The 27,888-nt window shown below is 26.5% G+C and overlaps 1 long non-coding RNA gene across 1 annotated transcript in view; it reads right to left on the bottom strand.

The window, feature by feature from the left end:
- The window catches only part of LOC129612534 (uncharacterized), a 102,570-nt gene that overhangs the window by 46,952 nt on the left and 27,730 nt on the right, over window positions 1-27,888 (bottom strand). The window lies entirely within an intron of this gene.

Raw genomic sequence — 27,888 nt, 5'->3', positions numbered from 1 at the left:
AATTTAGGATTACTTATTTTAAAAACCAATTCTTTTGAAAGTTTTATTTTTCATGGTAAAAAAAACACAATTATTTTAGGATGAGTCCCCATTATATTTTTTTTTTGTGCTATTATTTAAATAATTAGAATTATAAACAATCTTGCATTAGTAAAAATTAAAATTGTTTTGTAAAAAAAAAAGTCTTTTTCCAGCTCTATACACTCACTCACTGACCACTTATTTTTCGAAATCAATTTAACATACCGAAAAAAATTCCACCACTCATTCATATACATTAAAAAAAAAACTCTAAAATTTCTACCGGTAGAATCGTATGACATTTAACTAGAAATTACGACTTAAAAAAAAAATTCCTAATAGAAAAAAACCAACAACAATAAATCAGATCATGACAAAAAAAAAATTATGTGATCCGACATTTAACCCTTAACGGGATTCTACCTAATATTTAATACAATTTTTTCCCTTCTAACACCAACATACTCATACACACACCTATGATTCACATTAGAATGGTATATGGCATACAAGGGTTAGCAAAGAATTAGAATATTTAAAACTGAAATAAAAAAAAAATACAACAACAATTTGCATTATGCGTTCAAGAAGAGAATAGAAAGAAGAAGAACAATAAAAAAAAAATTACAAATGCCAATAAGGTACAAGTATACTTATGCGTAAACATGCAAATCAACCGATGTGCGACTGAACACATTTTTTTCTATGAATAAGTTTGTTTATGAATAACATTGTGTATACATATATGTATATACATATATATGCTGTATGTACGCAAACCAAATTTGTTTAAGAAAAAAAATACAATTCGTATAAGAAAAGAGGTATAAAATCTGACCAATATTTTAAGTTGTACTCGTATTATTGAAATTATTATTAGGGATGGGAATTTTAAATTGCGTTATTTCTACCTAGAATAGGGCAACCTATGTAAAATCAAAATTTATATGTATGTCTGAAAAATTCCTTTTGATCTTGAAGTTAAATTTTTCTTATAAAAAAAATTTTAGTTTTTTCGAATAAAAAAAATGTTAAGTACCACGATCTAGCCCATAACAAGATTTTTTTTTTTCAAAAAAGCTTCGCTTCCTTGTCCTTATAGCATACATTTTGAGTTATTGGTACTAAATAAATCGGAAGAGCATTTTGAATTTCATACACAAGCTAAACTCATTTTATTAAATATAATCTTATAAATTTAATTTTGGATATTATGTCCTTGCATACTACCAGGAAATATCATTATAAAAAGAACAAGGAAGAACTACAATATTAAATTTTTGAAAATTTTTAAAATTTCAATTTATTTCTTATATATATTCTTTGTAATACATTGTTGATAATTTGTAATAAAAAGGATTTAAGGAGTAAAGAGCAAAATGAAAATAATAAATTTTTTTTATCTTATTTTGAATAAAACAAAATTTGCAATCTTATAAAAATTGCTGAAATTACAAAAAAAAAAATTTTATATACACACAATGTTAAAAATAATAAAAGTGGTGTAATAAGGTCATAGGAAATATAAAATGAAAAAATCAAAAAAAATTATGTAGGAACGAAATCGGATTTTCTTTTATTGTTCATGACCTGATTTTATTTTTTGTGTCATTTCACATCAATTTCATTGCTAGCAATTTTAGCAAGTAGAATTTCTAATTTTTTTTCTCGATTCTTGAAGAGTTTGGTGAATAATTTTAATGTCTCATTAAAACAGTATCCTTGGGATTGTTGAAAACTAAATGAGAATTTTAGATTTGATTGTATTTTAATTGGGTTCGGTATTTGGGGCGATATTTAAAAGTGCAAATTTACAGCCTATAATAAGATGCAAGTAAATATAGAAAAATATCACGACAATTAGATTTAATGGCCTTAGCAATTTAGTTAACATTATGTTCCTCTACTAATTTACTGTTTTAATGCCCATAAATTAAAAATTTTGGAATATCATATTTATATTTATCTTAAATATACATATATTTTTGTTAAAAGAAAGAAAATTGTTGTTCAAACAAAGGAAATTGTTGTTAAACCAAAGAAAGTTATTGTAAAAACAAAGGAAATTGTTGTTAATGAAAATTTGAATTTCTTTCTTCATTGATTGCCAAAAATTTTCTGCTCAATTTTGAAAAATCTCTGAGAAGCAATTCAATTGTTAGTATGGAATTTCTAACATTTTTATTCATTAACTGGCAAGCATTCTTAAAAAACGTTAACTTTCATGCTATTATCACAACAGTAAATTTATTTTTATCTAGTCCATTTTTATCATTTCAAAACATTTAATTTAATTTTTCTGTCAGTAACAAGGTTGTACCACAGTTAAAAATAAAAATTACAATTTAGAAAAATTGTAATTTTTTTAACAATTTTCTTCTTATTTTGTTTGTATGTTCAAATGGTATACTAAATTTGCCTTACCGTTTGTAACACTAAGAAATATTGGTCTGAGATATAGACTCAAGTGTATGTTTTTAATTAGCGTTGAATTCCGAATGCGTCCGTCCGTCCGCCCCAACGATAACTCAAAAACCAATTGAGCTAAGTTCACCAAATCACAGATGATTTATTATAGTAATAGCCAGAACCCTACTTAAATTGGACATGATTGGGGTACCGGTTCGGATTAGAGTACTTCAAAATTAATTTGACAATATCTCAGAAATTATAAAAGCTGTGGTATTGAAATTTCACACAAGCGAATATATTAGTAGGACTAATGTGTTTGGTAAAAGTCGTTGAAATTGCTTGACTTTTTGTGGCAGCAGCCATACAACTTCAATAGTAGTTTGGCCATATTTTAAAAAATATTGAAACAAACTACTATTTTTTACTGATATTATTCTCACATAGAACAAGAAATTCGTACGGGTATTACAGAGTTGACACGATCAACTCTATTTTTTCTCGTTTTGTTTTAGTGTCGTAGGTTTTTTCGACATTTTTAAAACGTTTTATTACAAAAAACAAAAAGTGTCGTTTTGTTTCTAGTTTTTCTTTTTGCGTATTTTTAAAATAGTTTATTTGAACAAACAAAAAAGAAAACTAAAGAGAGGACTAAAAAGAAAACACAAATTGTATAATTGGTTTGGTTGGTTTGTTGAGGAGTCTCTCTTCATATACCGCTCTCTTTTTTACTATTTATTTGTGTTTGTTACTTTTTACGCTAAAAATATTTTCTTTTTTCTTTGTTTTGTTCTATCGTGGGAAAAAAACAACTTAAACAAACGGATGCGCTCAATTTCATGTAAACTGCGTTTCATTTATAAATAAACAAAATTTTCTGATTTTTGTGTTTTTTTTTTTAATTTTTTGCCTTTTCTAATTTTTATAAAATGTTACAATTTTAGTGAATTGAAGGAGGAAAAGAGCAAAAGTGTTTTAATTCTTGAAAAATTTTGAAACTTTTATTTTCTTTTTTTTTTTGATTATTTATAGTGGACAACAGTTATATTTGTTTAAATAGTAGAGAAAAATTGGAAAGACTGTGAAGAGAAAATTTGAGCTTATTGAGCCGATTTTCAAATTGCTCATTAACGGTTACCGCTCAAACCTTGATTATGAAGGAGATTAATTGAAGAGACAACAATATTACTCTCTTTTGTTTTTATGTCATATTTGATATTTAAGAAATTTAACAGAGGGGTTAAGTGACAAAATTTTGTTGAGGCAGAAATTTTTAAATATTAATTCTTTCAAAATATTTGTGAAAAAAAAATATAAATTAAACCTACTTATTCCTTAATTTTGCCTTTACTTTACCCACTTATTAATTTTTATTGCCGTTATTTTCTTTATTTGAGTTCAACTCCCTCAACCAATATTTTGAGTACTAACCTCTTTCTATTAAGAAAATTCAGTAACATAGGTGTGAGGGGGTTAGAGACTGCTTTTCAATATATGTAATATAAAATTTTTATACACATGTTTTTATCTACATACATGCATGCGTATTATATAGTTTTATACTCGCAAATTTTTTATATTACTTCGACTAATTTTTCTCTACCTATAATTTTAAGTTACAAAATTATTGAATATTTTACATTTTGATTTATTATGCAGACAATAAGTACATATACATATATACAAATTAAACTGCAGATGTAATGATTTAAGAACGTATGCATAATATATTGAATAAAGTTGGGTCAAACCAATGGTTTGTATTGTAGCACTTTTCCCTTCAGCAAGTGAAAATTCTGCTTTTAAATACATTCTAACCTATCACACATTCTAAAAATTAATTTCATTCATATACAAAACTCTTTCTAGGATTGCATATATTTAGGATGATGCGTACATGCAGTCTTTGAAATAAAGCAAAAATTAATATAAAGAGGGGTTAACATATTGCTAGATTTTAAGGTTTAATTATGTGAGTTAAGAAAAATAATTATATTTTTTAATGTCATGGAATTTACCGTTAGCTTTTTGTGTTTATAGAAATTTGAAAAAGCTTGCGGTTTCGGAAATATAAGGTGTCAAAAATTCAAATTTTACAAATTTCAAGAGGCAATAACTTGAGAGGGGAAGGAGATGGAAATTTTCTTCCAACGAAATGAACTATTTGTTAATGTCTAAAAGTCCATAAAATTTCAAGCTTCTACAGGTTGGGGTCTAGAAAATAAACGACATCAAAAATTTGGAAAAAACGGACTTTAGATAACGGTAAATTTGAGCGTCCATTTTGTTTTTCTAAAGTTAACCTTTAGTATAGCCCGCTAGGGAAAGCAAGCCACTGCCTTTCTGCGTTTGCAAAATTTGAAAAATTCTTATGGTTTCATTGCACTAAATAGTTAAAGAATGGCATTTTTAGGGTTTTGGGGGGGTATAACTTCTAAAGGGGGGGAGATAGATAAAAATTTTGTTCTACGAAAATAAGTTTCTAGTAAAAGTCTATGTACGTACAAAATTTCAGCTTTCTATCTTCAAGGGTGTAGAAGTTTTGTAAACAGACACACGGACAGACGGACAGACGGACACACGGACGGACGGACGGACGGACAGAGTGAAACTAATAAGCACTTTTTTTCAAAAATTTTTTGGAAAAGTGCTAAAAATGACAAAAAACATACAACTTGTGCCGAATTGTCTCTTCTTTAAACATTCTCTGTAATATCGTATGTTCTCCACAGACACAACATGCATATTAAGCTTATACCTATAAGATCTACCTACATAATATATCTATGCTTACAAGTATAATGATTTATTAATGCTTGTCACTTTCGTATAATACTGTTATACGTTTTTTCTATTTTCTCATTTAATATTAAGCAGGTGCTGCTGTAGGTATTACAATATTATATAATATTATAAATTTTTCATAATTTCACACAAATTTTAGAATTTTATATTATTATGTGCAGAACATAAGATATACATGGATATATGCAATATAACAATTTGTAATACATTTTGACTTTAAATAATTAATTACGTAAAGTAAATATAAAAGAAATATTAAGTATATATACAGGTAGTAGTTTAAAGTTCTTTTCTTTTAACATACAATGGCATTCAAATGTTTATAACAATATTATAACAATAGAATAGTTTTGTTTTTTTGAATGATGAATACAATTATATACATATACTATACTTGTATATAATAATCTAAGTATATGAATAATTTTCATTTATAATAGTACAAAATAGAACAAATCTTTTATATTTATGTAAAACTCTAGTGCATTAAATTTCTCTTTTAAATATTCAAAAAATTTTAAAATAACAAAATAAATTTTTTACTGTATTTGTGTAAATGTATGAGAACCTTGCTGTAAGGCATTTTGTACATTTTACTGTAATAATGTATTATGTATAGTATATATTTATATATATGTATACAATTTATGGTCATACGCTTTCATTAAATACATTTTAATTGTATTATTGCTTCCTTTCTAATTTTAAATTTATACAAATGAATGTAAGTGAGTGCACAGTACACGCTTTTGTTCCATTGTCACCTTGAACAATATACGTAACATATTGTGTACGTTTGTAGGTATGTAAAAATAGTACTTTTATAAAATTTAAGACATGTTGAATACTCACTAAATTTTAAAAAAATTTTTATTGAAAATTTATTAAATTTAGAAAAAACAATTGTTAATATTGTTTAATGTTTTCTAACAATAAACAGAAAAACTACTTCATTCTTCCAAAATTTGTTATATTTACAAAAGAAAATTTGTTATATTTGTTATATTCATTTTCAAAATGCAAAATTTTTTGACTTCAAGATTGAGATTAATAATATGCTAGACAACTAATCTAGAATTGTAGAAAAAAATAAATTTTTATATCTATAATACATCCGACTAGCCCTCTATCATGGAACGACTACTGAAAATTTGAATTTCTGAGAGAGTCTTGGAATTACTGAATATATTTTTATTACAAGTTAATACTTTTAGTTCACTTAAGGCATGAATATTTCCATTCAATTTGCAAGCAAATATGTGTTGTATAACAATTTTGGTAGTTGTTCTCCTTGTTTACATGTTTGCTCACCTTTGTTATGTACAAAAATGTACATGTTTTCTATAAATACCTCAATAAACTGAAAATCATCTACTCGTACTTCACTGTACATGTAACCGTGCAATTAACTGTCTATGTACGTATATACATAAATAATTAATTAATTATATACACCCGTACATCAATTTAATTATCTTTTCGCAAAAATTTATTTAAACACTTTTATTAGGAACCTTACACTATAATATACCCTACAAACATACTACGTAATTGAGCTACGTCATTTAATTTTTCAAGGTTTCCGAAAAATTCTAATTAAATTTTGCAAATTCGTCTTTTATACGTTTTATAAATAATATTATTATTGTTTGTTCACTTGTTCATGCAAATTCTCTTAAAACTTTCTAATTTAGAAAAAAAGAAAACAAAAAAAAAATTTTTTTCTTTATAAATTGTGTGTGTAGTTTCTCCTTTATTTCTTTTTACGTTCTTCATACTATTATTTTTATTATAGAAGGTTAATTGAAAACTTCCGGCTAAAACATTAAAACAAGCAAAAAAAAAGAAAACTTTTTCATAAACCTACATCATAAAGTCTAGACAGTTTGGTAGCAGTAAGAATAGCAGCAACAAATTGGAATTTCGCACAAAAATTTAAAAATAATTTTTTTTTTTGATTTCTTGTAGAACAAATTTTGTACACATTTGAAATTTTATTCAAAAAAAAAAAATTAAAAATTAAAATATTTTTGTTTTGAAGAAAAAAAATATTCAATACAAAAGATTTCGTTCTTTATTCTATAGTCCTACTAATATTTCATGTACAAATGTGCGTTTCATATTAATTTCCGTGCGTGTTTAATATGTGAGCTTGTGTACGTCATGTCGATGGTGAAGTGCAAAAATATGCTATGCAACAAATTTTTTAAATTGCGTTTTTTTTTACACCAATACAAATTTCAAACACTTTAAGGACGGTAATACCGTCTTTAAGGACGGTATAGATTTTAGCGCTGTTACCTTGCGTTAGTTCATAAGATCGGTGTGGTTCAAATAGGTTAAGTTTAAGGTCGAAATAACAAAAAAAGACAAAGTATTTTCTTAGAATATGTTTGTATTACAAAATCTGATATAGTGATGAAACACAAATAATATGTTAAGTATATTTTATGCTAAATGCACGACCTTCGAAATCCAAAAACTCAAATTTTTTTTTAAAAAAATTTTTTGAAGTCAAAGACTAATTTACAATAAGCAAAAAAAATAATAAAGAATAAAAACTAAATAGGAGCTTATTCTGAGTATCGAATCCGCTAACTGAAATTATCGTAAAAATTTTAATATTTTTATTGTAAACACAAACCAATTCATACAAATGATTCGTGCCTATAACAAAGTTTTTGAAATATTATCACTTATACTGAGTCGATTAATGAAATATCACCATTCGATACTTAGAATAAGCCCTGTTATATAGCCCTGTTCTTCACCATATCGATATATTATACTTCACCAAATTATATTAAAAACATATCGCGAGGTTAATGGAACAACTAGATAACTGAAAAATTTTATATTTTTCGATAATTAACCTAGGCGTCATAAAATCGAATGCGACCAATATCTAATCTTAAAATGTTCTGAAATATGTCAAAATGATAATGCCATGACAAATTGTTTGTTATTGCTAACTCTTTAAAAGTCAATATCTCAATATACCAATAATTGCGAGTTATCTAGTTGTAGCATTAACCTCACGATATTATGTGTTCATTATAGTTATATTTTCCTCAAATATTTTACTTCATGATATTCAAATTATTTCTATACATAATTGAGGTCATTTTCATATAATAACGAATTCCATATCAAAAAATTTAAATGATTTTCTATTTAATTAAATTTATGCCACACTTATACATGTATAGAACATGCTACACAGAAAAAAATCTTCATCTCATTTGAATTATAAATTAAATAGAGCGTAATTCTTTTATTATTATTATTTCATTACTTTTATTCTAAAGTGTTCATTTGATCTTATAATTATATAAAATCGTGAAAATTGTATATTTAAAAAAAAAAAATCAATTACAATTTTAATTACGAAAAAAAAAAATATTAAACCTTTCAATACATACATACACACACAAATTTGTAAACATTCTCATTTTATTTGTTTATTTTAAAATTTGAATTCAATGTTGAAAATAAAAATTAATTAATATTATTATTATTATATAAAATAATTTTATACGATAAAGGAATTAAAATTAAGTGAATTTCCTTGATGAAAACAGAATGTCTCTCACATTGTTAAATATGTTATTCATGAAAATTATTATTACTATGTATAAAATGTTACCATATAATAAAAATTTGATGTAGCATAAAAATTTTACATTATCAAATACGTGCGAATATAATATTATTGCAAGTTTTAAATAAAATTTATAATTCAAAATATTTTCATTAAAATTAATTTTAAATTCTACTCACAAGTTATACATTCACATATTGTTCTCATTTGTATAATTCATCTATATATAAAGTAAAATATTTCTGAAAGTTTATAGCGACATCTATATTTTAAAATTAAATTATAAAAGAGTTAAGAGTATTCTATAAAATTGTTTATATTTTGCAATAAATTGTTTAAAGTGAGAATATTGTGAAAATTTAAAGAATTTTTTATCATCTGAAGTTGAAATGATGTTGTTATGCCTAGAATTGTTTGCTAAATTTAACTGGGTTGAGATGAGAGAGCAATTCAAGCAGTACTTTAATAATACGTACTGCAAAATATTTCAATAAGTAGGCTGTTACTGCCAACTGCTTAAGTATGGATGTAAAAGCATTATAAGGCACCCGAATCTGTGTGAAAGAGGAGAGATAATTCGACATATTATTGTAGAGTAACCTCCCTCAACTAAATTTAGGGGAATACATTGTTCAAATGTCAATGTTTCACAATATTTAGTTATTTTTAAATCTTACAGCCGATGAAAACCCGATGTTTTTACCAATAATTAAAAACCGTATTAAACATTTTTGTTTTTCGTAATTGAATGTTTGATAATTTTGCTGATCAATCATATTCTTATATATCTAAGTTAGATACAGAATGAAAATGAAGGACAGACTAAAAAAAATACTTTTAATTTACCACATTTCTAGTTTTTGTTTTTCACACATTTTGTTTTTTAAAATCTACTATTAAAAATTCAATGAAATAAGTACGTTATTCAAATGCACCCACACATGATTTTTATTTTACAAATGAATACCTTTAGATAATTTTCACCTCACTATATTTTTTTAACATGGGTAATATAAAAACGATTTCGCACACATTTACTTTACTATATGTACATACATGTACTTATTACATTTTATATTATTTGTTCTATTTAAAAATTCTACATAATAATCAGGATTAACCCTTTCATTTTAATATAATATGTATAGGATATATAGATAATATGCTTTCTATTGTGGTAAATATTTTTAAGTAAATTACTATATCTCTTATATTCATAAACACAAACATATACTTACTTTAGTTTACTCTAACTTACCTATGAGTGCAGGGTAGAGTAGAGAGTGGGTATTGTGAGAATAAATAGGATCGAGGGACTGAGGTAAGGTTGATGATACTATTTCATTTAAGAAAATAAGAGGATGGAAAATTATACAAGAACAAACTATTTGAAATTTTCTTTTTCTCTCTTTTCAACATATTTTAACATTGTAAAATTTGTTGCTTTCTTTTTCTTTTTAAATATTTAATTATCGTTTTCAATGAATTTTATGGGATTAAAGATTAAAAATAAAATTGAAAATATTATTCACTTCTTGATCTGATTCTCTATCTCATATATACATTCATATTACCTACATCTATAAGTTAGATTTATACATTCTTAGGTACACATATATCACCTATATATTGTTAGACTAGTTGGCATACTTATATGAAAAAGGTCGAATGGAATGGAAGTATATTTGAAAATGAAATTGAAAAATTTTGTATTTTAATTTCGTTGTAAATAAATTGATAGTAAAAAAATAAAATAAAATAAAATTTATTTATAATAGAAAAGCCATTAAAAAAATTTCTTGTATTGGAAAAATCCAAATTTTAAAAATGTTTTTGGCTTAGATTACAAGTTACTATAGAAAACTAGCCAATAAAACAAAATGAAAATGTGGAAAATTTTCTTTTTTTATTTCTCTTTGGTGACCTTATTTCGGGTTTTATGATTTTTCTACTTTTTTATATCGAAAAGTTATAACATTAAGAACTTTGTCTTAGAGGTTATCCTTATATATAGTTTTCGAATTGTTCCAGTGCCAATTAACAAAAAAAAAAAATGGAACAGAGAAAAAGTTTTCACTAAAATTTTTTTTATTTTGGTTTTGCAGATGGAATTGAAATTTATTTGATCAAAATTGAAAGTTTAAATTGAAAAAAAAAGGGCTTCTTTCTCTGCTTTTTTTTTAATTATTTATGGGATTTGAATCGCGAATATTGTTGATTCCATTGATTGATTTTATTTTTCTTAAAATGAAAAATCTATATTGGGTAATGAACCCTAGAGGTACTTTTTTGCTTTGTAAAATTTTGCAAGTTGAAATTTTGAATTATTGGAACTGGAACTGGAATTGATTGAATCGAAATGGTGACCTATATATTGGTTTTGTTATTAAAATGTTAACCCTTAACTGGTGTCACTACATTTATGAAAACTCTAAATAACTATGAAAAATTTAATATCGAATTGGGATTTATTTTTTTTTTAGTAAATTAGTATTTTGTCTTAAAATAGAATATATATGTTTCATGTTTTCATCTAGAGGTTATCACAAAAGTTAAAAATAAAGTTCCATTAATTTGTGTTGAATATTTTTTGTTAAAGTTTGCGGGAATAAGACAAAATTTCAATAAAAAAAATTTGAATTACGACGAAAATCGGCTAGAATTTACGGTAATTTCCTTATATTTCAGTTTGGAGAGCAAGTTTCTTAGAAGTTTCATAGTTATCATGTAACATAGTCGAATATTAGTGAAAATACTTTTCCACGAACCTCTATCAAATCAATATAAAATATTAATTTTCATATAAAATACAAATATTTCCAACTCTAATCATCAAATTTTAAAAAATTTCTGTACAATTTTATGAGATCAAATTTCGAATGTCAAGTTTTGATGTCGTTAAGTCTGCTTGTTTCTTTATAATATGTTTGCACGCGTGTATCTCATTTTCGGCTGAACTGATTTGATGAAATTTTATATGTAAGTTTATTTCTACTATGTCACGAATTGATCAATTTTTGTTATAAATCAAGCCTCGGGAACTGGACCATTTTGCGGGCACAAAAGCAAAATCTTCTAAGAGCCAAATTCGCATTTTTATAGGTATGTACACTAAAAGTTTCCTAACTTCCTTAAAATTTAAAAGAAGAATTTAAAAACTGGTTTTCATAATCTTCTGTACACTTCCCCTAAACTAGACAATGCATATTGCAGTCGGTTATGTGTTGACTACATCAGATTTTTTAAAGTTAATTTCAGTAGTTTTATTCGAATGTCCTTAAATATTCCATAATTTTATATATAAGGTTAATTATACACGCAATTAATAAATTTATTATTTTAACACAATTTAATAACATAATTTCAACGAAACTTTAACATTTTAACAATTAATCATACGGATTAAAGTTTGTTCTTACTAAAAAAATAAAAATTTTTTTTTGTATACAGCAGAAAATTAATGATTAATTACAGTGTTTTTTTATTTAGATTTTTCTTTTATATATAAATATTATGTACTTATACAAAAAATTCGCTTAAATATACTCGTAATTATGCGGCACCACATTTAAACAGCGATGATATAAATTATCCTTAAACAAATTATAAGTATTATGAAATATGGAATTTGTGCTGTACTTTAAGCTCGACTGTATACATAAGAAATTCATAATTAAAACGATTAAATGGACAGACGAAATTAAATTAAATTTTCATGATTATTAGGAAAAACAAATGTACATATATGAAAAAATTTATTGATATCTATACTATATAAAATGTCAAAGATCTACTTATAGTTTTCATATTAATTTTCATTATTAACTAACGAAAGAAATCATCACCATGAACTTTTCTATGTTTGAATTTACAAAAGTTCATTCTTGGAATTATCTTGACTTTACTAATAACTAAACTTAATTACTACAATGAATAAGTCCTATATATGTACAACATATACATACAAATTAATATTATGCGCTTATTACTAATATAGGGTGATTTTGTAAAAATCAATACAATAATATTTTTCATCGTCTAACAACTCGAGTGTCATATACCTCCTAAATGCACTTTGACAATCTGAGCTTAAAAATTTGTTTTTGAAATATTTAGAAATAACTTTGATTGCTAAAGGGGAATTACCTGAACCTGTCTTAACTTGAAGTTGAACCACTTATTAGAAACTTCACGGATATTATGTCTGACCTGTAAGTGGACTGCCAAGTTTTATAAATCTAGCCTTAATATTTTTCCAAATATTTAAAATTAACTTTCAGAGTTGTATGGCAGCTAACGAACCCGTTATTCAAATTGGCCCAATTACACTAGCATCCGTTTTTGGAACAAAAGAAAAAACTTGTGAAAGTTTGGTGCCGATTGCATTATTCGTTTTTGCGTTATCGTGCGATCGGAAGGACAGACGGACGTGTCTAAATCGACACAAAATTTTACGCTGAGCAAGAATATATATATGTATATGTCTATACCGGAGATGACTCCTTCAAGTGGTTACAAATTCCATACCGAAGTGAATATACCCCTCACGAAGTGCAGAGTATACTGGCTTACCGTAAGGTATATTCTTTGGAAATTCACCCTGTATGGTAGTATATAATATACTGTGCAAAAGTACATACATTAAACCTATAAAGAAAATTTATCGTTCTGAAAATGAGAAAGAGAAAAGGATAATCATCATTTCATTACATTACGTTAACATACCCACATGCATATGTACATACATACATACATTGCAGCGAATCCTAATAAATAGACATTTTCTGAATTTGTTCCAAAAAAAAAAAAGAAAAATATAAAAAAACACCGAGAATAAAATTTATTTGTCTCAAATCTAAATCTCTGTAATGTTTTAATAAGTCTCTTTTATTTTTTCTCAGAGATAAAGTAAATTAAAATCTACAATTGGCAGATTCAACCGTATTTAATATGCACGTACACATATACATTTAAATACGATATTGCATATCGTATTTAAAATTCTTATTTGCGGTTAATATATATAGGAATTAGTACATCCTAATGAACATAACGACAGACTTCTGTCCCTTTTATTATCTTTTGTTTTATATAGAGAAATTATTGCATTTCAAATCTAGTGAAAACCTCAATTTTAATCTTTTGAGCTTTATTGATGCCATTATTGAATGAAGAACATTAATAAATTGAGAGATTTTTCTATAACGATGTGATTACAGAATCTAAAACTATATATGAGATTTATTTAAGAAATTTTTAAAATTTTTAATAATCTGAAAAAGAAAATTAAAAAAATTAAGTAGCTTAATTATAAAAAAATTGAATTCCAAGTGATTAAAGGGAAAATTAATGAGCTTACGAGTATTTCAAGAAAAAAAATTTAATATAAATTAAATAAATTTAATAACCGTATTGTTTTAACCTAGCAAATATCACATTAAATACCGAATTTTTGTAATAAATTTTTTTTCGGAATAACTCCGAATTGTACAACATATCCTTGTCTCGTTAGAAAACTGATTTATTTGCAAAGTATTTTTGTAAGTTGAAATATAAAGAACATTTTCAATAAAGATATTTCAAAGTAAACCCGAAAGTGATCTTTATAATTAGCAATTGAAATAAGTCGGAGTTACTCCGAAAGATAACGATTGTGAAAATTTAGTATTTCATTTTAATTTCGATGTATACTATAGTTGATCCGTCCGACATGTCCGACTGGATAAGAGTGCTCAAATTAAATTACATATTTCAAGGAGTTTTTGAATGGAGTTCATGTACTGAATCAGTTTTGTTTTACTGACCGCCTTGCATACAATGGTGTTGCAATCGTAAAATTCATATGTACACATTTCATATGTAAGGTTGTTCCTGGAAAATTATTAAATTCTGTATTAAATTTTCTTTTGTAGATGTTTTCAACTTTGAAGCAAGGCGGCTCCCATTAACAAAACCTTTCTTTGGGCCGATTTGCAATATCTAACAAACGATTTTTAACGAAACGATCTTATCACAAACAAAATAGAAATGGTATTTTGTTGAAATTTTACATTTTGATGTCTATAGCCTTTGCAAGAAGGATACATTGTAAAGTCATAAAGCGATTTAGCCTGTTTATGAGTCTACCTCGTGCGTTTTATTTAGGTCCTATCCTGAAGAAGACGATATTTTCTTGAAATCTTGAACATTTAAGACACAAATTCAAATTTAATATAACCAAAACTTTTTCACTTTTAAATAATTTAATAAAAATTCAAAAGAAGAATGAAACAAAGTAAGTCCTTCACCGTTTTGTGTTCATATTATGTAATCAACCAATTATACAAGTTTAATATTAGAAATTTTGTAATTTTAAAGTAAAATTTGAATAAAAAATTAATATAAAAGCATGCTAATAAATCTATATATACATATGTATATATAATATAAGTGTATACCAAAATCACATATAACCATGCAACCACAAGTTTTAATAGAATTAAAAATCAACGCAGTAAACTAAAATTTAAATTAATCAAAAACGAAAATTTTATATAACAATCTTAAAATTCTGAGGGCAATGTAAATTGAAAAATTCTTTGACTAAAAACTTTTTTAAATTAAATTACGTTGATGAAAATTTGCATATTTTTCAAAGTTTAATTTTAAACAATTCTTTATGACAAAGTACGTATATACCAACAAATTTATTATAATAAATACTCGTATACTTGTATATAGTTACTAATGAGATTTTCTCACTGTGTACTGAAAGATTGGAGGTTTTAAAAGTTCATCATTTTGCTTTATATTTGAGGTAAGAAAATCTAAATTAACCAAGTATATTGGAACTCATGATTTATGAAGATAATTTGGAGAAGATATGGAAAATTTCCATTTTTTGGACAAATTTAAAGACTTGCAAATAAACTAATTATTCAGTTTATGGAATTAGTTATAGAAAAAGTCAATGAATTCCCACCGTTAAGAATTGTTTAATCGGTTTGATTTACCGCATTCTAGTCGGAAATTCACTATTCGTAACATAATGTTTAAATTCCTGTTTTACGCTTTCAATATTTAAATCGAGTGTTATTTTTTCCCCAGCGATATCTTTGTTACCATTTTCATGACCGCCCAAGTTCAATGACCGCCCAGAATATTATCATATACTCTTAGAGCACGATATTGAATATTTCAAATCAAATGGAATTTTTTATTGCCACAATTTTTATACTTTTTTTTTTTGTTTTAGGGTTGAAATTTAAATTTCATGCATTTTTAATTTATCAGAGAAGAATAAAGCAAGAAAAAAATTATAGTCAAAAATTTACAAATCAATGGAATATTGCCAAATTTAGTTATCTTTAAGTTTAAAATTCTTAAAATCTAACTAGGGGACAATTTAAAAAAATGTATGTATTTTTTAGAGCAAAAACTGATTTTGGCTTTAATACAGAAAAAGATAATTTTTGTTCTTTCTCGGCTATATTGTTTTATTTTTAAATTTTATTGAAAAGGAAACAAATTGGTCTATTATTTGTAAGTAAGGTAGAAACAATTTTTTAATGGCACTACATATATTGGCGAATTTCCATATGACTTAATCATTTTCTTTATTGAAAATTGGTTCATCCAAAAAATTATTTTAATTGGAAAAAAATGTAAAATTATTCAATTCTGTCCAATGCGAGGTTTCAATATGGAGAATAATTAGTGGAACGTGCAATTGTGCTTATTAAATCGCGTTCGTTTTGTCCGTTTCCCCGTCCATTCACGCGTCTTTCTAAAAAAACTTCTACTCTGTATACTCTTAAAAGTAAATAGCTGTAGTATAAGACAAAATTTATTCCAAATTCCATTACTTCAAATCCTATTCTCGTCCATTTCTCTTCTATATGTTACGGTCGTTCAGATCGCTAAAATGTTGTTTATTTTTATTAACATACTGTATTGAAACCACAAATAATTTTAAATAGTCCGTAAATGAAGAAAGATGACAGCTTACGTCTACAAATGATACTGTTATCTTCTGTATGATAAGACCTTTTTTCTTCTCATGTTTTAAGATTGCTTTTCTCTAACAAGTAGGAGACTGCAATTTTAAAAATTTCTGTACAGTGTACATTAAAATAAATGATTAATTTATTAGGGCAATACTTTTCAATGGAATTTTATGCACAGTCCAAATATTTTTAAAATAGTAATTTTCTTTATAGACAAAGTATGCCAATTTAAAATATGATCGAAATACAAAATGAGATAAGATTACAATTTCAATTAATTTATTTTAATTATAAATGAATAAAAATAATTGGAATAAAAAATAATTATAAAAATTCAAATTAAAATAATTAATCAGATTTTTTTCCTGAATCGTGTTATACATAAAAATATTCGTTCTATTGTAATTTATACAATGAATTTAATTATTTGGGTATGAGAGAAAATTTGGGTATCTGATCAGATTATTGATATCTATTTCAATTTTTTGCTTTTTTATTAATTAAAAAATTTAAAATATAATATTTGTAAAATTATAGGTCATTGTATTTGATATTTAATAATAAATCGAATAATATATTTAAATAATAATTAAATTAACAAATACAGCTGGGAAGGTCACCATTTACGTGGATAGCAGAGCGACTCTTGAGGTTTTTGGTTCTTGCACTGTCAAATCTAGGTTGGTATTGCTGTGCAGGGCGGCGTTCAGAGCTTTGTCCGGTCTACGTATTGTCCGATGTTGTGGAGAACGAGGTAGCCGACGAACTGGGTAGATTGAGGACGGCGGCCGACACTGCGGCATTGCAGTGGTCGGTGCTCCCGTGCACATGATCTTTTAATAAATCATTGTAAAACCCTTGAAGTATGTAGCAGTGGCATGGGCAAGAAAGGTGGCTCTTGGTACAGCTAGAAAGGACCTGGAACGATTGCAGAGACTCGCATGCGTCTGCATCACAGGGGCTATGAGAACTTGTCCAACGGCGACAATGGAGTTGATTTTGGGACTAACCCCAAACTTGTTGTGGAGATGGCAACGAAGGCCATTTTCAGGTTGGGGAGAAATGGAACCGGAATAATCGGTGTGAGAGATCGGAGTCGTCTTGTCGGGGACGTTCCGCTCCTATCGATGCCTCGGGACGACATGGTAAGAGGATACGGCTTCGAGAAAATATTTTGCCTCGTTGCTGAGTAATAGAAGGGACTGGAAGCGTGACTTTTCGGGTCGCCCAGTTGGAACACACGTTATTAGATGGTCCGCAGATAGGTCAAACCAGTATTGGGACGGGTGCGGGGGTATTTGGGCCCCCGAGAACCAAATTGTCCGGAACCTATGGGAACTTTCCGTGTGTGTTTCGGGCTGAGTTGCATGCTAATGAAATGTGCGTGCGGTTCAGCCTGTAAAGGGGGTATCGGGGACAAGAGATAATGATTATGTAGGGATAGTCCGACTGTAATCGGAGCGTGAACTAGTTTTCAGTATCCTCCGCGGCAGTATGGGGCTGTCTTGAGAAGCTCAATTAGTTAGGCAGATGCAATTGGGCCACACTGTATTGAGTGCCGTGCCATGTGGGCGTGGAAGGAAATAAGCCCTTTTGCGGAATCGGATCACATACTATTCGTTGGGAATTAAGGAAGGAATCAGAAAGAAGGCGGTCAGAGCTCTGGAGAAGTCTTCCGGGGCTGCGGCAAGCCAAGGAGCCCTGGGAGATTATGAACAGAAGCGATTTAAGAAAATTATAGGGATGGGTAAGAACCAGGTGAGGGTCCTTACCGGCATTTTGATGGATCACTGCAGGCTTAGGCACACCTCAGTCGGCTGGGCCTGGAAAATGAGGATATTTGCAGATTCTGTGGGGAGTATGGAGAGACCTCGGTGCACCTCGTGGGGGAATGTGATGCTCTTGCTCGTAGGAGGTGAGAGGTGCTGGGAGGCTTTGCTCTAACGGTGGCGGACTTATGGTCTTCTGGTCCTCACAAGTTGCTTGAGTTCATCAGGAGGGTGGGTCTCAAGTGTGTGTTGTAGGGCATGCCCCGTACTCGGATGGGGACGCCCAATAGATTCTTATACGTGGTCGCGGTGCACTGTTGCCTCCGTTATACAAATCTACAAATCTTCAATCTACAAAACCCTTGAAGAGAGTCAGCAAAAATATTGATATATTATTAAAAAATCTTGAAAAACTTTTCTTCCGCTACAAGTGAAAAGCGATCCCGTGACAATTCATATTTTAATGAATTTCGAGACGAATAAGATGCAAATTCATTTTTATTTTTAGCATTGAAAAAATTTTTACAAAGCCTATAATAACGATTGCTTTTTTTAATGCAAAGGTACTTTTTTTTCAAGGTACAATGTATTCTAAATTACACTCAAATGCATAATTTTGTATGAGTTTTATGGCAAAGACCTAACTTAAAGTAATCACAATTTCACAAGAAATTTCATTTAAAAATGAATCGTTTATTATGAATTTCGTATATTCTACACTTAATTCTTGCATATAGATGCAAAATTAAAATAGAAATTATTGTTGTATATATGCTAAGGGTTTCCAATACATATTTCAGTATATTTGTACTTGTCTTTTCAATTAATATTCATCTCATTAACATTTTGAATTATTCAAAACCATAATATCATTATTTCGCATATACACATTTATTCTAGAATGTAATATGGAAGAAATTTTAATAGTCTAGCGAACATATTGTTTAAAAATTTCAAGAGAGTGATTACAATATAACATTGTAACCTACAGACAACTTTATATATTGTAATACCAATTCATAATATATATATATATATATATATTTGCGCTATTATTGTAAGCTCTTATAATCATGTTCATTGATTTTAAATGAAATTATATAATATATTGCAAATATAGAGTAATTTCACTTAATTATACGGGGATTAACTCTACACATAATTTTATATATATATATATATTATACAATATTAATTCTCTCTATAATAAATCCAATATTATATAACAAGTACTACATATTAATTAGCTGTAATACTGGATGTTTCCTTTTCACTGGACAGTCGTATTGCATAGAATTAATAATCAAAAGAAGAATTAAGATCTACAGTTGAACACGTTTTTATGTCACTGATGCTGATCTAGACAATATGCATAATTCAATATTATATTTTGAACAAAATTTTAGTAGTAACTTCTTTAATTTCCTCAATAGCTTCCACACTATGCACTAATAAATTTATGTTCAGTTCATAGCAATTCTGAATGATGAATATAATAAAAATTAAAGTTGTTTTAACTTAGAATTGTAATGCCATTCCTAGTTATATATTCAAGATCACTTATCCATAACAAAGAGCAGGTTATGCGTATATTCAGCCAATTATATGGGCATATTTTGCATGTTAATAAAAGTTACACTCTTAATTTACTCTATGTCCGAGTCTTTATCTTAAAATTTGGAGCTGATGGCATAAAATTTTTAACAATTGATTCACTTACAAATATATCGGAAGTGTATACTTAAAATGCACACACTCTGTATGTATAAAAAAAATAAATATTATATAATGTGCACAATAAATTTTTATGAATATTTACTCATAATTTTGTGCGCTAGTTAATTTTTATATTCAAATATAATATTGTATATAGAGCTAAGTTAGTTATAATTTCCCTCTAGATTAATTGAAATTAAATAATTATGCATTGTTATGCTTATGAATATAGAATTTGTAAAAAAAATAAATATATATTTATTTAATTTTAGAAATTAATTTATTTCCCATCATTTATATTTAATTTTATTACCACATATGTAATACATTTAACATTCACATACGCCTATTAGACGGAGCACGTGGCACAACCTCATTTAAAAATTATTAAATGAAAGTAAAAATATTTACGATCTCTTATTTATTTAATCAAATATATAGAGAAATATTAAGGCAATCACAATATGCTCCATATTTTGTGGTCAAAATAATTTAAAAATTATAATTTTTGTATTCAAAAGAAAAATTATGCGAGAAAATAAACGATTTACTAACAATAAACGGAAAAGGATTTTCTAATTTCAATAGAATTTTTTCAAATCCTTATTTACAAAAGGATATCACGTAATAGATACCTTGGAAGGGAATATGGACAAAAGAAAAAACTGCCACAAAAACAATATTTAATCTAAGATTACGTATGAATTAATCAGCATAAATAGAAAAATAGATTTTAAATAGAATTGCGGGATTATCCTTGTATTTTAAAATTTTCTTGTTTAAACAAATTTAAATTTATATACAAATATTAATCATAGTTCCCTATCATGAATTTCACTCTTAGAAACGATTACGAACTTAGCTACGACGTAGAGTTTCGAATGATCACAAATTCCACTCGCATTGTCGATTGTCAATCAGCAATTGAATTCATATGGGATGTGTTAATGGAATTCAAACTATAAAAAAAGATTCCAATCTGAAAACTTTAAAACGACCGTTCTCTTTAAAGTGCTTGTTACGTGTGATTATTGTCTTTCGTAAACTTTTGAGGGCTTTTGTTACTACAAACGTAATTTATAATTACTCTATTACAAAATATTCAGGGCAAAACTTTAATAATTGGAAATTGAAAATATGACGTCCGTAATTTTCCAAATTTCAGGGCTACAAATGGAATTGCTGAATTGGAATAGAGCTGCTACATCTTCTTTTGTATTGATGTATTGTATGAATGATTTCTAATAAAATTCAATTTAATAAACGATACTAGATAAAATGAAAATTTCTGTTACATTCTTATTTAAATAGAAGTTTGGTGAATCTCAATGAAAAGATGAAAAATCTCAATTAACTAAAAAGTTACATCTGCTGACAATGTTCTTAAACAGCAATAATTTTATTGTTATTTGGAATAAATTATTAGTTTAAATATTTAGTTTAATGAGCAAGCTCAAAATTGTAAACAGAAAATTTTTAAAATTCTCATCCATCCTCTTCTTGACATTGACATATTTTACATTCTGTTAAAATCCACCCGCCTACCCCCCCTTACTCCTAACCATTTTAAAATTTTTCAAAAAATAAAAATAGATTTTTCTTCCTTATATATACAATTTTCTAAGAAATTAATTATACTAAGTTTATTTCTTCCATTTATCAGGTGTTAATTGAAAAAGTTTACTATAAAATTGAATTGCAAATTAAATATTGATTTTCTTTTTTTTCTCTCTATGTTCAACTTAAATACCAGAAGAAGACATATTATTAAAGAAAAATAATTCTTCTCACTATAAGAACAAAGATATGGCACGGAATTAAAAAAAAAAAAAAATACGAGAGAAAAAACGAAAACTCTTTCGACTTGTTAAAATAAAAAAAATTTTCATTTACTTTTTTTTTATCTTCACCAAATATAATTATAGTAGAAAATCCTTAAAAAATCTTTTTAATATTATCAACAAGATTTCTATAAAATGTATTTAAAATATCCATGTCCATATTATAACTAGGATATAAAATTATCATTATCAGATCAGCTAGGAAACAAGAAAATAAAAATAAAAAGAAAAGCTAAATCCTTTTACGCCTACATAAAGACGTCTTCAATTAGCGTAAAAAGCCAACAAGAAAAAGAACAGAAAAAAATTAAAAGTTTATTCAGGTCATCATACACAGTCTTGAATATTATACAATTTTATATTTTTATATATATAAAAGTGAATATCTGTATAAGTATTTTGTATTTGAATAAGAAGCAATAAAGTTGGGTCAAACCAATGGTTTGTATTGTAGCACTTTTCCCTTCAACAAGTGAAAATTCTGCTTTTAAATACAGTCTATGTATACCTATCACACTATTTAAATTATTTTCATTTATATACAAAACTATTTCTAGGATTGCATAAATTTAGGATGACGCATATATGAAGTCTTTGAAATAAAGTAAAAATTAATTTAAAGAGGGGTTAACATAATGCTCGATTGTAAGGGTTACTTGTTAAATAATTATATTTTTTAATGTTATTGAATTTACCGTTAGTTTTTTGCGTTTATAGAAATTTGAAAAAGCTTGCGGTTTCGGAAATATAAGGTGTCAAAAATTCAAATTTTACGAATTTCAAGAGGCGATACAAAAAAGGCCATTTTTAGGGTTTTGTGGGGGTATAACTTCTAGAGGCGGGGAAATAGGTAAAAATTTTTTTCTTTGGAAATAAGTTTCTATTAAAAATCTTTGTACGTATTAAATTTCAGCTTTCTATCTTTAAGGGTGTAGAAGTTTTGTAAACAAAAAAGGTGTCCACGGACGGACGAACGGACGAACTGACTGACGGACGGACAGAGTGAAACTAATAAGCACTTTTTTTCAAAATTTTTTTGGAAAAGTGCTAAAAACCTACTATTTTAGATTTGAAGTATGAAAATAAATTTTCTTTCATAAGAGAAAAAAAAAACAAAATTATATACCGATTTTATTCTATTCAAAGCAAATATATAAAAAAGTGTACTTGTACTTTTTATATACAAGTACAAATGTATGTATACATACAACAACCATAATAATAATAATACATACAATTATACATACAATTTTTTATATACTAATAATATTAATACTGACATTCTTATCCTTACCCACCATACTTTTTATTTAATCCGTCCTTGATTACATTTTTATCCACCACTCATTCATTTCAGAATAGAAAAAAAAATAAAATAAAAATATTATAGAAAATCTTAAACTCAATTATCGAAATTTTTACTTGATTTAAAAAAGCTTTATACGATATCCGAGAGAAAATACAAGTAAAAAAAATATTTTCGATTTTTCTTTTGAAGTGTATACCTTCCTACTATAGAATTCGAAATGTGTACTTTATTGATTTTAATAGCCTTGTAATGTATACCTTCCATATTTTTTTAGTCAATGGGTGAGTTTTTTTTTTCATTTATTGAGCTAAAAAATAAATTTATTGAGTATTTTACTTACATTTTTGTGAATAGCAAAATCCGAATATTGGAATTAAAAAAACTCTCTCTTTTTGTCTCACTCAAAACTTATATTCTCTTCTCACTTGAAAATTTATGCTTTTTAACGGGATGTAAGAAATTGTGTGAGTGTATTTTTTAAAAATACATCCCTCATTTGCTGCTATAGTGACACAATGCAAAAGATACGGCTTCTAAGTTATTTATACAGAAATAAGTGCTTAAAGCATTTTCTTTTTGAGCCAAAAAAGTCCCCATTTCTCTAAATTGAAAATTGTAGCAAAAACTCAAAAATATATTAAGCCCTATTTTATACGCTATTACATATGGGAGCTAAACTTTAAAATTACAAACTTTTCTCAAGCACAATTTTCAATCTATCACAAAAAAAAACAATTACAACTCATAATACCCTTGTAATTTTAATATTATTTCGTGTGTACTATTTTCACACAACTGTTATACACAATACCCAATAATAATAATAATAAAAATATCATGTTTACTCTTCTTTTCTTGTTGTATATTTTGAATTTAATACTGAATAAATAATTTTGATCTCTCCATCTTAAATTATTCTGCCTGAAGTATATATTCGAATATATATATATAGATTTACATAAATACAAGAGGATTAATGCATTTGTACATGCACATATTCAAAATATATTTTACTATAATTTTTTAAATGTTATATGCGAATATATAAGTGTGTACTGAATAAAATATTCTTATATAATATACGAGTACAATACATTCATTCCCCTCGTTTTAAAAATATAAACTATTGAATAGGCATTCTGAATATATGCATGTAAATGTATGTGTATACATATATATATATATGTGTATTGCAACTTAAAGGACAATGACTTAAAAAAGGTTAAAATAAAAATATGAAAAAAAAAAAATAATATGAAATAAGAATTTTTTTTCCCATTTCTGTAATAATTTTTTTTTTTTATATTTTACACAGCAAAATAGATTTTCTGTATTGTAAGCAACCCATAATGTAGTAAAATAGAAGAAAAAAAAATTTTTTTATAAAAACAAATCTTTTTCTTGAATCTTAGAAAGGATCTAAAATAAAAATGGTATTTTTATTGACCTTCAAAATGAAAATTGTCTTTTGTTATCGTTTTTCATATTGTATAAAATGTTAGAATCACTTTTTTTTTTCTCATTCTCCCTTCTCTACTTTTCTCTAATATAAGATTTTTTTTCGCCTATTCTTTGACTCCCACAAACTCAAACTCATTTTCCACCTCTCTTCAATAACAACTCTCTGTCAATTTCTTTAACAATTTTCTTTTTTTTTTTTGTTCTCTCTTTTATTATCTTTGTTTTTATTCATTCCATTATTGTTTTCATTATTTTTATTGTATACCTATAGACGTTTTCAATGTAATGTTCATGTTTTTTTTTTACACTTTTTCCTTAAATTCTAGGGAACGTAAAATGTTTTTCAAGTACATGTAGGGTACATGGTGTCGATAGAAATAAATTAAAATTTGTGAGGTTTTGCCGATTTACATTTACCTGTTCAATATCCGTGATATCTGAAGTGTAAATATAATCGTAAAATTTGGAAAACGCTTGCAAAGGAATTTGGAAAGCATTGCTTGAAATTTGCATTTTGAATCCGGATTTGAGCTTTTTTACTTACGTCATTGGTTATTATTGTCATATTATTTCTTTTTGACAGTTTGCGTTTTTCAATTCGTCGTATCGAAGATACGATATCGTAGAAAAATATCGTTTTCAATAATTTTGATGAGTCTTCAAAAACTTATATAATTTCAAAAAGCCTAAAATTACGAAAAGAGAAAAGTTTGACATCAGTGTCAATATTAAAATTGAATGAGAATGGTATAAGAATACCCAAGATTGTAAATTTCACTAAAACTATCGCTTATTTTCTTTAGCCATTTCAGAAACAATCGAATTTGAATGGCATTGTTAACATTTTTAGGTTTGCAACTTGGATTATATGGCTATGATTATACGGTATGCTTTATTTGCAAAATGGAGGTCTTGGTATATTAGAACCGACGCTTTTAATTTTACAGTTTCTCTTATACAAATAAAATGAGAGAAAAAAGGACCAATGTACTATATTCAGTGTACTTTTCCTCAGTGTACTACCCCTAAAATATTTGATATGCAAAAAAATTTTGCAAAAAAAAACAATTTATTATTTTTAAATTGGTCAAAATTTTTGTTAGCAATTTATATAAGTTTCCCAAATATCCAATTAAATTCTGTTATAAATTAGTCAATTTATCAAATAAACATCACAGAAAAAAATTCTAAATTTGATTTAACATGCAAATCCATATTTTTATAAATTTACAAAAATTTTCGCTCCTCATTACCCTAAATTTAAAATTTACTTAAAAAAAAAAAATATAAGAAAAATTTCCTGTTTTTTTTTTATAAAAAAAAAAGTACCAAACAATTGTAATTGTTTGATAGGATTCTGTAACCAATTAATCTTCTTATAATATAAAACACAAAAAAAAAAATAAAAAGAAAAAAAATAAAGATTGATAACAACTTTTTTGACAATACACAACACACTCACGTACACACATACAAGTAGAAGTAAATCTAGGCCCAAAAATGTAGATGCCCATACAAATATAGCGTTGATTGATGTGTACTTGTACATCAATATTAAATATGTGTATATATAGCCACTCTATAAATGTATTTATATAGTTGTATAGGTAGGTAATAAAATAATACGTAATTGTAGTTGTTATGTCAATATACTTCTGTTATTTATATAACGTTCAATTAAATTGTTCCAAAAGAAATGAAAGAGAGAGAAAAAAAAATGTTGTTTTAATACAAAAGAAAAAGAAATAATTTAAAAAGAGCATTGTAAAAAACAAAAACAATATTTTTACCGTTTTAACGATAACAGTAAACAGGAATTCATATTATTTATTAAACAAAAAAAGTTTAGGGTATTTCAAAAGAAAACTTCGTGTAGAAAAGAAATATTTTTAAATTTAATGTTGCCAAATTGTTCATCGATATGTCATCATGACAATAATTGTCAATGTCAATGTTTTAATTGTTGTCATTATTAAAGTATAATAATCGTAATTAAGTACTTCTATAACACAATTTCCTTTGATATTTAATTATTATTACTTATATAAAGAAAGATTGTCTGCGAAACCGTTATGTAATTTGTGTAAGTAATGAAAAATTACCAATTATTGGTGACTTGTATAATAAAGCTCACGCATGTGTTGCTTAAAATTTTCCTAGAATAATCTGCCAGAGCTTCAGAAACCTATTTATTTTGTAGATGAGCTCCTAAAAATGAAAAAATTAAAGATAACCTTTAGTTTGGAAGAGATGTTCTGTATTTTAATTTTTGCGTGCCTAAATATATGCAATTTTGTATTTATATATTTCTGCTTTTACTCCATTAATAGAAATTTTATTAATTTTTTAAGGTTTGGACAGTAACCTCAATTTATGTTAACATTTTAACCGCAACAGTGCTTTATGATTATTTGGCCTAGAAGTGTGCAATTTTTTTAATTTACCATATTTTTGTTCTTTATCTTCCAGACTTACTAACTTGCAATAAATTTCGAAAAAGAAAAGCTATTCTAAACTGAATGCCATATAAAAATATTAAATTAGAGCAAAATATACAAAAATATGATTATTAACCACAAAAACAAGGAGGTCAAATATGCAAACACGAAAACCCTAACAGTTTATTGCCATAAAACAATTTTCAATGTTTTTTCAATTCCGTATGAATACGAAAGATGTGAACAAATAAGGCAAAAACAAAAATGAAAAGACAAACAGGCGGAACTCAATTTTTAAACTTTGGTTAAAATAGGCTGAAAAATTTTTTTTCACATTTTTTTGAATTTTAAATAATTTTTTTTTTCTCAATTGTGACGATTTTCAATTACAAAAGCAAAAAAAAAAAAAGAAAACAATTTGTTTTTTTTTTTTTCTTTTGAAAATAATTTTATTTTTAAACAGAAAATTTAAGTGGATTAAGTCTAGTTGCTTTGTATTTTGTACGATTATTGAAATCTACATCTCAGCAATT

Source organism: Condylostylus longicornis, unplaced genomic scaffold, assembly GCF_029603195.1.
Source record: "Condylostylus longicornis isolate FDR11 unplaced genomic scaffold, ASM2960319v2 ptg000074l, whole genome shotgun sequence".
Taxonomy (NCBI): Eukaryota; Metazoa; Arthropoda; class Insecta; order Diptera; family Dolichopodidae; genus Condylostylus; species Condylostylus longicornis.
This window is presented reverse-complemented; position numbering and strand designations above follow the sequence as displayed.